The sequence below is a fragment of the Oncorhynchus clarkii genome, chromosome 22 (genome assembly GCF_045791955.1).
Source record: "Oncorhynchus clarkii lewisi isolate Uvic-CL-2024 chromosome 22, UVic_Ocla_1.0, whole genome shotgun sequence".
NCBI classification, from domain to species: Eukaryota; Metazoa; Chordata; class Actinopteri; order Salmoniformes; family Salmonidae; genus Oncorhynchus; species Oncorhynchus clarkii.
This window is the reverse complement of record NC_092168.1, coordinates 32,904,123-32,917,624: the sequence shown is the minus strand read 5'-3', so window position 1 is coordinate 32,917,624 and position 13,502 is coordinate 32,904,123. Positions and strand designations below refer to the sequence as shown.

The window sequence follows — 13,502 nt, the reverse complement described above, 5'->3', positions numbered from 1 at the left end:
AAGCCATTATAAATTATATACAATTCACATGTATTTATTTACATTTGATTTAACCTTCATTATTTACCAGGTAGGTCAATTAAGAACACATTCAAATTTACAATGACGGCCTGGAATAAATAATTTGTTTTGAAAATGACCCTTTGTGTTTACTTACATACAATATCCTTTGTCATTACATGGGCAGATGGTTCACTTGGTTCCCCAAAGCCAGCTTTGTTCTCTGCAGTTACTCTGAATTCATATTGAACACCTTCCGTGAGTCCTTGTACTTTGTAACGTAGGTCAGAGACCGTTTTCTTCGATGCTCTCACCCATCTCATTCCTCTTCTCTCTTTCCTCTCAACCTGATAACCTCTAATATCACTTCCGCCATCTTTAATTGGCCTCTTCCAGAAAATGGTGACAGCGTTCCTGCTGACATTGTCAATCTCTGGGACTCCGGGTGGGCCTGGTGGGCCTGGAGAAAAGGAGGAGCAAAATATATTAACAATGATGTGGAAATAATTACAGTACCGTCAATAGAATATTCTGAATATTCATGCAACTTACCAAAGCTGTCAACCATTTTGACTGGGCCGGATTGTGTTCCATCACCAGTGCCATACTGGTTCACTGCAGACACACGGAAGATGTACTCATTGCCCTTGATAAGCTTGTTTGCAACAAATCTGCAATCAAAGATATTTTCAGCAAGTTTGGTCCAGAGAAGACGGCTTGTTTCTCTCTTCTCCAGTGTGTAGGATTTGATTGTGCAGCCACCATCCTCTTCTGGTGGCAACCATGTCAATGTGCACTTCTCAGCTGACACACTGCTAGCTTCAATGGGGCCTGGAGGTCCAGGGATATCAAGAACCTTGACCTTAACATGTTCTTCTCTGATACCGAAGGGATTGCTGGCTGTAATTGTGTACTCTCCAGTGTTCTTCCTGCTTGCATATTTAATAGACAACGTTGAAGTAGTTGGAGTGCTTGTGATTTGGACAATATCTGAGGTCTTGAATTCTCTTCCTGCCTTGGACCACACAGCTGTAGGTGGAGGTTTGCCAAGGATCTTGGAAGCAGATACCACAATGGTGTCCCCAGCTCTGACAGAGACACCTTCCTTCATGTCTGGATCGATAGAGATGCTTGGTGGTTCTGTGAACAAATGAGGAAGAGAAATTAGGCTACTTTCCATGTCCTATTCTATTGGCTTTGTTTTGAAGTAGAAAAAAAACAAAAAACATACCATACTCATCTTTGCAGATAAGGGTATCAGTTTGCTCTGAAGGAACACTGATTGCGCCAGCTGCATTCTTAGCTCTGATTCTGAATTCCATGCTGCTGCCTTCTGTCAGGTCTTGCACAGTAAACGCAAGGCCTTGGACATTGATATGATTTGCTTTCATCCATGTCTTTCCTGGCAATTCCAGTTTCTCAACCAGGTAGCCAGTCAGTTTGTGTCCACCATCGTACTTGGGTGCAGTCCACATAAGTGTTACAGTGCTTCTGGTTACATTGATGACATCAGGCTTACCAGGAGGATCTGTGGAGGAACAAAAAATTCAGTAAATTATCAAGATTAGAGAACATGTTGAAGGATTTCATATGATATCAATAGGACAGAAAGAGAAAGACAATGAAAAAATGTACCAATTGGATCAAGGGCGATGACTGGTTCTGTTGCCCTGCTTGGCCTTCCTAAACCGGCCGCATTCATTGCCATGACTCTGAATTCATACTCCAGGCCTTCAATCAGTCCAGTCACTCTGCAGTCCTTTACCCTAATAGGGGTCTTAGTGGCTCTCTTCCACATCAAGCTGTTCCTTTCTTTGAATTCGACATGATAGCCTGCAAATATAATAATAATAATAACAACAATACATTATTATTTACCATTCAGCAAATGCTTTCAACAGTAATATCAGGAATAGTTCATTGTCCATGTCCATTTTCCTTACAGTCCATGGAAATTCTATGGATTACTAAAAATACTGTTTGCATAATTACCAGTGATTGGTGAGCCTCCATTTTCTTTAGGTTCAGTCCAATTTAAAATGGCCGACTCATGGCGAATGCTCACAATCTCTGGTGGTACAGGTGCATCAGGCACATCTGGTGAAGCAAGAAGGTTTTCAGTTTCGTGAAATTATTGCCATATAGTACAATCATCAAACTATTGATGAATACAGATTTCTGAAGTCCTAATAACTCTTTCTTTCAAACATTTTATTTGATATTTTCAATGTATGACAAGAACTCACTGAATGGATGCTGAGCCACCACTGGGTCAGATTTGAGGCATTCTCCAACTCCATATTTGTTTTCTGCGAACACTCTGAAGATGTATTCAGTACCATCATGGAGCCTGGTAACTCTCATAGTATTCTTCTGGATCGCAGATGCCACAGTAGCCCACTTGTTGGCCGTTGATTGCCGCTTCTCCAGAATGTAGTTGGATATTTCAGTCCCACCATCATCCTTTGGTGGACCCCACTCCAGAGTGATTCCATCGGCAGTGATTTCATCAAACTTGAACGGTCCTGTTGGGATTCCTGGTTTTCCAACCACCTTTATCTGCATCTTTGCTTCTTTGACTCCTGCAGTGTTTCTTAGCAGGATTGTATAATTTTCCGCATCACCTCTCTGGCAATCACGGATGAGCAAAGTTGTCAAAGTAGGTGTAGATTCAACTGACATTCTTCCACTGTCTCCCAGAGAAACATGTCCCTTCTTCCAGATGGCTGAAGGAGCTGGTTTGCCAACAATAGGGACGTTGATACGGACTGTGCTTCCCTCCTTGGCAACATAACACAGATCTGGGATGCCACTCAAGTCACAATCAGGTGCGACTGCAAGTTAGGAACACAATGCTTATTAATCTATGAACCAGATAAAATTCTAAGTGCAGTAACATAATGCTAAAATAGAACACATTTATGCTAGAAATATTAGGAACAGTTGAAAAAAAACTTGAAGATTACCAATAGATATATATATATATCTAAAATGGCCATGCGTTTTATCTCCGGTGTATTTTACGAGTGGTTTATTAGCCTAGCTAATTAACACTGGACTACTGGACTTACCGGTTTGATCTTTAGCGATCACAGTGAGCTCCGAAGGTGGTCCCTCTCCAGACTCATTTATTGCTTTCACCCTGTAAGAGTACTCCTTTCCTTCTTTAAGTTCAACCATCATATGTGACATGACCTTTCCTTTCACTAGCTCCGTATACTTCTCTTCACCTTCCTGAAGCTCCAGAAGATAAGCATTGATGTGACTTCCACCATCACTGATTGGCTTTTTCCAGCCAATATGAATGGAATCTTTAGTGATCGACAGTGCCTTAAAATCTATAACTGCTCCAGGTAGTTCTGAAATCAGATAACAAGATCATTTGATTATTAAAAATCTAACTAACAAATGGCATTTAACATCTAATAGTTTAAAAAAACACATGATCACATCCAATAAACCATACCTGAAGCTCTTACAACTCCGGCAGTCTCACAACCTTCTCCGATACCATAGTTATTTTCAGCCAAGACTCTGAAACAGTAGGCTTGTCCAGCTTCCAAGTTAGGAATCCTGAAAGTAGATTTGGGGCATTCGGCTATGACACAGGACCATGCCTTTCTCTCTGCAAGACGCTTCTCAACAATGTAACTCTTCACTGGGCTTCCTCCATCAATCAGAGGAGGATCCCAGCCGATGGATGCATGGTTCAGAGATGTTTCCTTCACAATTAGATTCAGTGGTGGACCAGGAGTATCTACAGAAAAAATAATACATTATATTATTTTATGGCATTATGTAGAAGGTAAAACCAAATTTTGTTTCTCAAAATAATATTATCTTAAGACAAGAATCATAGGCTACCTAGGACCTTCACGACGATAGTGTAAGACTTCTTTCCGCTCTCGTTTTCAAGAGACAAAACGTATTTGCCAGCATCATATCTGTTGATATCCTCAATGTACATAAGGGTATCCCATTCGGTTGTTTTGATCATGATTCCTGCTCGTTCTTTGAGGTTGGCATTGACCTTGGCCCACACCACCTTGGGTGGGGGACGTCCTATCAGCGGCACATAGAGTCTCATTGTGACTCCGGCTCTCAGGACCAGTGCCTTGCGAAGGTCAGCATCCAGCTCAGCATCAGCGGCAACTACAAGTTAAAATAGAAAGTAGTAGAGAGTTATAAAAGACATGGATGTATTTTAGTTGAATAGATAGTAGTGCACTACATGCTTATTTACAATTGTGTGGGTTACTTATATTAGTAATTGTTCTGTACAGACTTGAGAGTTTTTTGATAATGTTGACGTACTCAGGATGTCTTTGGCCTCGTGTTTCCCAGGAACTTCACTTGGCTCGCTGTATCCGATCTTGTTCACAGCAAAGACACGGAACACATATTCTGTTTTATCAATGAGACCAGTAACCAGGAACTTGGTTTCTTGCAGATTTTTGGGCACATTGCACTTCGTCCAGTCTGCTGCATCAGCTCTCTTGCACTCGACAAGGTAGCCAAAGATTTCACAACCACCATCGTAAGCAGGCTTGGTCCAAGACAAGCTAATGGTGCTGTGTGTTGAGTCGACGACTTTAGGGAAAGAAGGTGGTGCAGGTGGATCTGAAGATGGAAGAACATAAGAGAATGTCAGCGAGAAGTGTTGGGACATGTAATCCTTAATGATTTAAGTGAGAAAATGTTGTTGTTATACTTACACACAGGATCCACGGCAAGGGCAGCATTGGATGCATCACTTGGTTTGCCAAATCCAGCTTTGTTCATGGCAATCACTCTGAACTCATACTCAGAGTCCTCTGAGAGCTGGGCAGCTTTTATGCTCCTGTCAATCACTGGTTTACGGTTGACTTTAGCCCAGTTGAGCTCTGACGCTTCACGTTTCTCAACCATGTAACCCAGAATGGTAGCTTTACCATCATCAACAGGCGCTTTCCAGCTGACAGTCATAGAATTGGCTGTAATGTTGGTAATAACTGGTGGCTCACTAGGACCAGGAACATCTGCAAATGAGAGAGAAAGAGAGAGAAGGAGAAGAAAACACTTAAACATTGCACAAGCAGAAGAAGTCCCACTGTTTCCAACGCAATCAAATTAAAATATTATATAAAATATATATTTTTTTTTTATATAGAAATGTGTATTCAAACATGTTTGAAATATTACCATATGGATTCTTGACCATGACAGGGTCAGTGAGGATGGGGTCTCCAATACCATACTGGTTCTCAGCACTGACCCTGAACTGGTATTCATGGTCCTGCATTAGTTTATCTACTGTACAATCGGTCAGTTGACCATTGATATTGGAGGTGACCAGAGCCCAGTTCGCTCTGCTGGTTTCACGTTTGTCAATGATGTAGTTGATGATTTCAGAGCCTCCATCTGCAACAGGTGGCTCCCACCTCATCTTAATACGGTCCGCAAACACCTTGGTGACTTTCACTCCGGCTGGTGGGCCAGGTTTGTCTAAGGAGAACACATAGATTATATTATATTATATTGTATTCTCTTGCAGACCATCACAAACACATCCATATACATCACACTAACATATCTCAAGCCGGTATAAAGAGTTTGAGTATATACAAATACAAAAATAAAATGTATTAGCATGAAGCTACAACATCAGTTTGGAATTTGTGCACAATAATAAAAAGACACATTTAGTTTAACTGTTATTATAATTTCGCATACCTAGAACCTTGAGCTTAATATTGGCACATTTAGTGCCATTGGGATTTTCAGCTAAAATAGTGTACTCTCCAGACTCCTTCCTTGCTACAGAGAACAATTCCAGAATGTGTGTGTGTCTCTTCTGTGTCATCTTCATCCCATCAACCAGTTTCAATGGAACACCATTTCTCTTCCATGTAACCTTGGGCAGTGGTTTTCCAAACACTACTGCATCAAAGGAGACATTTTCTCCAGCCTTCACTATGATCATGTTCTTCATGTCCACTCCCAGCTCGACCCTGGGGGGAACTGGAGAAACAAGAGACATATCACATCAAGTAAAAGGTCTGTGTTGACCATGCATCCACATTTATTTTGAATCATTTTGGGATACATTTTTTTTAATTTAGTCATAAGATGGATAAAAAAAAACACTTTGTTTTGTCAATGTTCTGACGGCGCAGTGCCTTACCATTCTCTGCAAACACTGGAATGGCATCTGAGATCTGAGAAGGCAAGCTGATGTTGATTGCTGACTTGGCGAAAACTCTGAAGTGATACTGGGCTCCCTCCTCCAGGCCAGTTACAACATAGTCTTCTGTTTTGACGTTCTGGCAGTTGGCATTGCAGCGAACCCATTTCTCTACTTCTTGACCAATCTTCATGTACTCCACATAGTATCCAATGAGCTTGCTACCTCCATCATTTTGGGGGCGAGTCCAAACAAGTGAAACAGTGCTCTTTGTCACATCCATTACCTCAGGTTTCCCAGGTGGATCTAGAAGAAGAAAATGACAACAGTTTTAATTGACAGATTGCAGATTTCAAAGCCAGTGAGGGACACGGTAAGCCGCACATCACATGCTCGTTACTTACCGATCGGTGTTCTTGCTGTGACCCAGTCAGTCTGTTTGCTTGGTTTACCCTGGCCGGCCTTGTTGAGGGCAGACACCCTGAATGCATATTCCAGACCTTCCATTAAGCCTGTGCAGTTGTATTCAAGTCCGCGGACAACGGACTCATTTGCTCTTACCCAGAGAAGGCTGTTCCTCTCTTTACGCTCAATGCAGTATCCGGTAAGAGGACTGCCACCGTCAGTTGATGGGGTCTCGTAGGAAAGAGACACTGCTTCACTCTTAACTTTCGTGATACACAGATTTCTGGGCTCGCCTGGGACATCTGGAATTAGAATGTGGAGTTAGTTTGCAAGATTAACAAACATTTTGTAAAACAAATTTATTGTACATAATGTACATAAGAATATGGCCTAGATTCAATCCGATCAACGTTAACCGGCGACAGTAGACACCCGCATAACGAATGTTCTGGCGATGGCGGAGGTGGAACTGCCTAGGAGCCGTCAAATCAATGAGAAGCTGCTCTTGCGATCATTGTCAGAAAGCCACACCCGTCCCACTTGCGTTAGATGTTCAGAACAAGAAAGTGTAGGCTATATAGAAATAATTACAAAATAATGAGGTTTTCTATCAACGAGGTGTAGATTACATCTCACATTCCAGTGTTCGAACTTGTAAACAAGGCTGCATGGGTTTGATGCAGCCAATGGCAATGTCCACTTTGGGTATAATGCCAGGAGCCACTTGTGAAATTGACAGCTATAACACAGTTCCACTTTCGACACCGTCAAAATAACCACTATGTGGATGTTGGCTAAAGCGGATCTGATTGAATCGAGGCCTAGATTACTTAGAAAGTCATAATTCATTGTACAGTAGGCTTTTTGGGGGTGGTGGGGGGGCCCATGCTTATACCTTGTCTTGTTTAACTCACCGAAGGGATATCTAGCGATAATTTTCTCTGAATAGATTGGCTCCGAGATGCCAAATCGGTTCTCAGCTCGGACACGGAAGCCATACTCCATTCCAGGGGTAAGCTTTCCAACTCTGTAGCTGGTCGTGGTGCATGAGCCAGAAGCTATGACCCAGTCTCCTCTGCTCACATCACACTTCTCAATGACGTAGTTGGTGATGTTGCTTCCACCATCCTCACTGGGTTGGTTCCACTGAAGTGTGCAGGCATCAATATCAAGCTCAGCGATCTCCAGGGGAGCATCAGGAGGCCCAGGCTTATCTGTGCAAAGAAGACATGTACCAACAGCATTCATTTAGGCTATGGATTCTGGCAGTGTGTTAGTCAACTATTTTGAGTTTCCTCAATAAAACTTACCCTGTACTACGACTCTAAGGATCTGGCTTATTTTGGCGGTGCTGTTCTCAGCAGAAAGACTGAAATAACCACTGTCCTTTCTCGAGACGTCTTTCATGATGAGTGAAATGCAGTTGGGAGACTTTTGCACCATGAGACGATCAGATGTCAACAGATCATCGGCTCCTTGCCTCCATTTGCAGAATGGTGTAGGTTTTCCAGCCACAATAGCGTCAACTCTCATTTTCTCTCCTGCCTTTACTGTGACACTATCAGGCATGATGATCTTTGGTGCCACTAAAAAAGAGAGGAAAACATGTTCTTAAAATGAGGACTCAAAAAGGTGTGTGCAACAGGAACACTTTTTTGAATACCAAACTAAATCCAGACAAGGTAATTCTGGGATTTTAAAAAATATATTTGCGACTTACTCAGCTGCTCCTTGACCTGAAATACTCCCTCAGCTTCTCTTGCCAGACTGGTTCCAGCCACGTTTCTTGCTGCAACTCTGAACTTGTACTTTGTGCCCTCTTTAAGTCCAACGACTACAATGGTTAAGTCTTTAACAACGGAATATGGTGTCCATTTGTCTTCAGGCTCGCCATCCTCTTTGTAATCAACCATGTAGCCATTGATCTTAGCTCCACCATCCCTCAAAGGTTTCAGCCATCCCAGAGTGGCACTGTTCTTTGTCACTTCCAAGACATCCATCTTCTTGGGTGGATCAGGTTCACCTATTTAAAGAAATGTGATATTTATGTGAATCAAAACACAAAACAATAAAATCCACTTACACTATCTACTATTTAATTACAATATAAGACATACTGTAACAGTGCACTTACTTATAGGATCAGTTGTCAGGTAGGCTTTTGGAGAGTCTTTAGGAACACCAATGCCATATTTATTGACTGCCATAACCCTAAAGTAGTAGTCACAGCCAGGTGTGAGGCCGGTGACTCTGAAGCTTGTTTTCTTCAAGTCGTTGATACAATTTGACCAAGTCTTCTTTTCGAGTTCACGTTTCTCAACGATGTAGTTCTGGATTTGACAGCCACCATCATTATCTGGAGGGAGCCAAGACAGCTGACAACCGGTGCTTGTCACATCACAGACCTCAAATCCTCCCACAGGTCCAGGAGTATCTGTTCAACAAATGTAACATCAATATTGGATACAGTCCATATAAGAGTACAAACAATTATACTGTAATCAAACAGTACAAACAATTATACTGTAATCAAACAGTACAAACAATTATACTGTAATCAAACAGTACAAACAATTATACTGTAATCAAACTAAAAAGATTAATTTGACATTGTAAAGAATTAAATGTACATACATTTTTTCTTGTTTAAAGTCTTTCACAGTGAATAGTAATCTGTCATTCCACAGACTGACATAAAAAGTGAAAGGATAGACCTCAGTGACTTACCCAATACTTTAACACGGACAAATATAGCTTTCTCCCCAGCGGAGTTGGAGAGTGTGAGAGAGTATCTGCCGGAGTCGTCCCGAGTGCTCTCAGGGATCACAAGGAAGGACATAGTATCAATCTGATCTACGTGCCCTCTCCTGGCGACGTTATCAACACCGAGCTTCTTCCAGGTGACTTTGGGGGATGGTCTTCCTCTGATAGTAGCGAAGAGCCTGATGGGGCAGCCTGCTCTAACAATGAAGCCCTTCCTTAGACTGGCATCCAAGTCAATCTCTGGTGCCTCTGTTAGTGGGTGAGAGAAGGGGGAGAACATACATCAGACATAAAGAAATCATTATACAATATTAGCTATAAGCTACAGTTCTATAACAACTGGATGTGTTTTCATCTAGGCCTATATAAAGAAGTATTTATTTACCGAGGACCTCCTTGGGGTTGACAGCCTCTTTGAGTGTAGCAGGACGACCCCAACCGACCTGGTTCTGTGCAGAGACTCTGAATTCATACATCTGCTTCTCATTCAAGTTTGGAATGGTGAATTCTGTGTGCACCAGCACACCAGCACCGGTGTTACACTTCTTCCAGCCCTCTTCTTTCTCCTTACGTTTAGCTTCAGCTTTAGCTTTAGCTGCAACTGCAGTAGCTTCATCCTCAGCTTCCTCTTCATATTTTTCCTCACCTTCTCCTGCTGCTGCTTCAGGCTTAGCTTCACCTTCAGGCTTAGCTTCATCTGCAGGTTTATCTTCAGGAACAGCTTCAGCTTCAATCACTTCAGGTTTAGGTTCAAGTTTGTCTCTCATTTCAACCATGTATCCAATGATAGGAGCACCTCCATCATAGATAGGCTTGGCCCACCCAAGAGTAATGGACGTCTTGGTACTGTCAATCACCTTGAAACTGCCTGGAGGACCAGGAGTCTCTGGAATCAAGGAAAACAAAACGTCTGCATGTTAGTACAGCCAACAGGGAAAATTAATAACCAATAATAATAATAATAATAATACAATGTCTCAAAAATACATAAATGCTGTACCAATTGGATCTTTGGCTGCTACTGGTCTGCATGGTTTGCTTGGCTCTCCCAGTCCAACTTCATTTTCAGCCTTGACACGGAACTGATAGTCGTGGTTGGGAATTAAGTTGCTGACTTTCATGCGTCTCTCAGAGATGGTACTCTTTGTGCATGGCACCCATTTGACAGCACGCTTTTCTTTCCTTTCCAGGATATAACCAGTGATAGACTTTCCACCATCATTCTCTGGTGGGGCCCATACGACTGTCATTTCCTCCTTGCCGATCTTGGTTATCTCTGGTGATTCTGGTGGTCCAGGTCTGTTGAACTGAGTCCTAGCTGTGACAGGTTTGCTCTCCACTGCGGGACCTGTTCCCATCTTGTTTTCTGCTCTGATACGGAAGATGTACTCATTTCCTTCTACTAGTCGGGTGACATTGCAATAGTTGGTGACAAGTGAAGCAGAGTATGTGGACCAGACCATTCTTCTTGTCTCACATTTCTCAATGATATAGCTATCAACTTCACATCCACCTTCGTCTTCTGGTAGATCCCATGCAACTCTACATTTGTCTACTCCGATTCCAGACACCTTCACGTCTCTCACAGGCCCTGGGACATCCAAGACATTAACAACTGCGTATCCAGTGAAGGTTCCAGCAGAGTTTGTGGCAGTAACAACATATTTTCCGGTGTCTGTACGTTTGGATTTGGTCAAAAGGAATTTAGAGTAATCTGTGCCCGTTTCAATACTAACTCTGGGGTTATCTCCTGTGGCCTTGTCCTTCACCCACTTCACCTCTGGTTGAGGCTTTCCTCTGAGTCCAGCCTCAATTCTGATAGACTCTCCAGCTTTAACCACAAGGGCTCCAGCTAACTTTACATCAAGCACTGGTTTCTGGATCTCCTCTTTAACAAGTACATCACCAGTCTTCACCCAGTCACTTTCTCCACCTTCATTGCATGTCTGCACTCTGAACTGATAGGTTTGTTTTTCCACACACTTGTCAGCCATGAAGTAGGTACTTGTAATCAGATCCTCGTGTAATGGCACCCATTCTGCCGCTCCTGCTTCTTTGCTCTCCAAAGCGTAACCAATGTTGGGGCTTCCACCATCATAGTCTGGCCTCCTCCATTTCAAGAAGACAAAGTTCTTACCCACGTCGGTTACGTGGAAGTTCTCTGGCTCACCAGGCGTGTTAATGGGATCGATGGCAAGGGTTGGTTGTTTTGTCTCTGCTGTGGGCCCAGGGCCGCATTTGTTCGCAGCACAAACACGGAAGAAATACTCATGGCCCTCCATGAGTTTGGCTTTAACCATGCGGTTAGTGCAGTCAGATGAGATCATTGACCAAAGCCTCACACTGGGTTCACGGCACTCAACAATGTAGTTTGTAATCTCAGAGCCTCCGTTATCTACAGGGTTCTCCCAGGACACCATACAAGAGTCTTTGGTCACATAGGTAGCCTTCAGATTCTGACAGTGTCCAGGTCTATCCAACACATTCACAGTTATTGTAGCTTCGGCTTCACCACTGTAGTTGTTAGCCTTCAAAACATATATTCCATGGTCTGCTCTGGTTGCCTCTTTGATTCTCAGTTGAACAACAGGCAAGTTCTGAGTTAGTGTTGTGTGCTTGGCGGTTTCCAAAACATCATCACCCTTTTTCCAGATAATCTCTGGATCGGGTCTGGCATTCACGTAACCGATGATGTTGATGTTATGTCCAACTCGGACAGTCAAACGCTCACGGCTTGAGGCATCCATCTCGATCTCTGGAGGTATCATGATGTCTTTGGCAACCACCGATCCAAGGCATTCTCTAGGCTCTCCAACTCCAATCATATTTACAGCACTAATGCGGAACCTGTACTCCGAGTGTTCTTCAAGGCCTTTAACTCTGTAAGCACACTGCTTAATGTGACCATCCTTGTTGATGATCTCCCATTCTCCGCCAGCTTTCTGCATTTCAATAATGTAGCCCATGATTGGACTGCCTCCATCTTTGTTGGGCTTAATCCAGACTAGGTCTGCATTTTCCTTACTGTAGTCCTTGATTCTGGGGTTAACTGGAGGTCCAGGAGCTTTAATTTGACGACAGGGTTTTGCTGGGTCTGATATGGCAGAAGGTCCACTGAAACCAGCAATATTTTCAGCGAAAACTCTAAACTCATACTCATTTCCCTCAAAGAGACCAAGTACTCTGATTCTGAGATCCTTACAGGGTGTCGTGTTGACACGGATCCATTTACCGCCTTTGTGTCTACGCTCAACTATATATCCAGTTATTTGACTGCCTCCATCAAACAATGGCATGGTCCACCCAACAGTGAGAGCATCTTCTGCAATGTCCCATGTGTTTGGTTTGCCTGGATGGCCAGGGGCTTCAAACGTGTGTTGGGCGACAGTTGGTGCACTTTCAAGAGGAGCGCCGATACCCATTTTGTTCTCTGCACGGATACGCACAACATATTCAACACCGCTCTGCAAACGAGGGATCTTAAGCTTTGTAGCTGTGCTACCAGAGCTCACACCTCCCCAGGTTTCCTTCTTAGCCTCTCTCTTCTCAACAACGTAACCTGTTACAGGGCTTCCACCATCATCCTTTGGAGTACGCCAGTCAATAAGCATGTACTCAGGAGTAACCTCAAGGACATTGACTGGTCCAATGGGAGCAGCGGGCACATCAAGAACGGTCACATTCAAAGCCAGAGTCTTGGTTCCTGCAGGGTTGGAAACTGTGAGAATATAGGTTCCACTGTTGGTTCTCATACACTCATTGATGCTGAGAACTGTTGAATAGTTGTCACTCTCAATCTTAACTGCGCCTTCGGGTACAATTTCTGCTCCGTCAATGGACCATTTGGCAGTAGGCGCAGGGATGCCTCTCATGATCGCAGGGAGTCTGATAGTGCTTCCACATTTCACAATGATCCCTTCGATCAGCTTGGCCTCAACTTCAACGATTGGAGCCACTGTGAAAAGATGGAGAAGAAGATGCAGGTTAATTGTTATAATTTGTTTGATGATGAGAATTATGTTGTCTACAAATCAATACAGATAGGGGCGGTTTCCTGGACACAGATTAAGTTTAGTCCTGTAATAAGAATAATTTTCAATGGAGAATCTCTATTAAACTTGCTTTTCAGTACACAACTAGGATTAATCTCTGTTGGAGAAACCAAACCATT

At 43.0% G+C, this 13,502-nt stretch overlaps 1 pseudogene; it reads right to left on the bottom strand.

Moving 5' to 3' along the window:
- Positions 1-13,502, bottom strand: part of LOC139380802 (titin-like) — a 172,754-nt pseudogene that overhangs the window by 44,302 nt on the left and 114,950 nt on the right.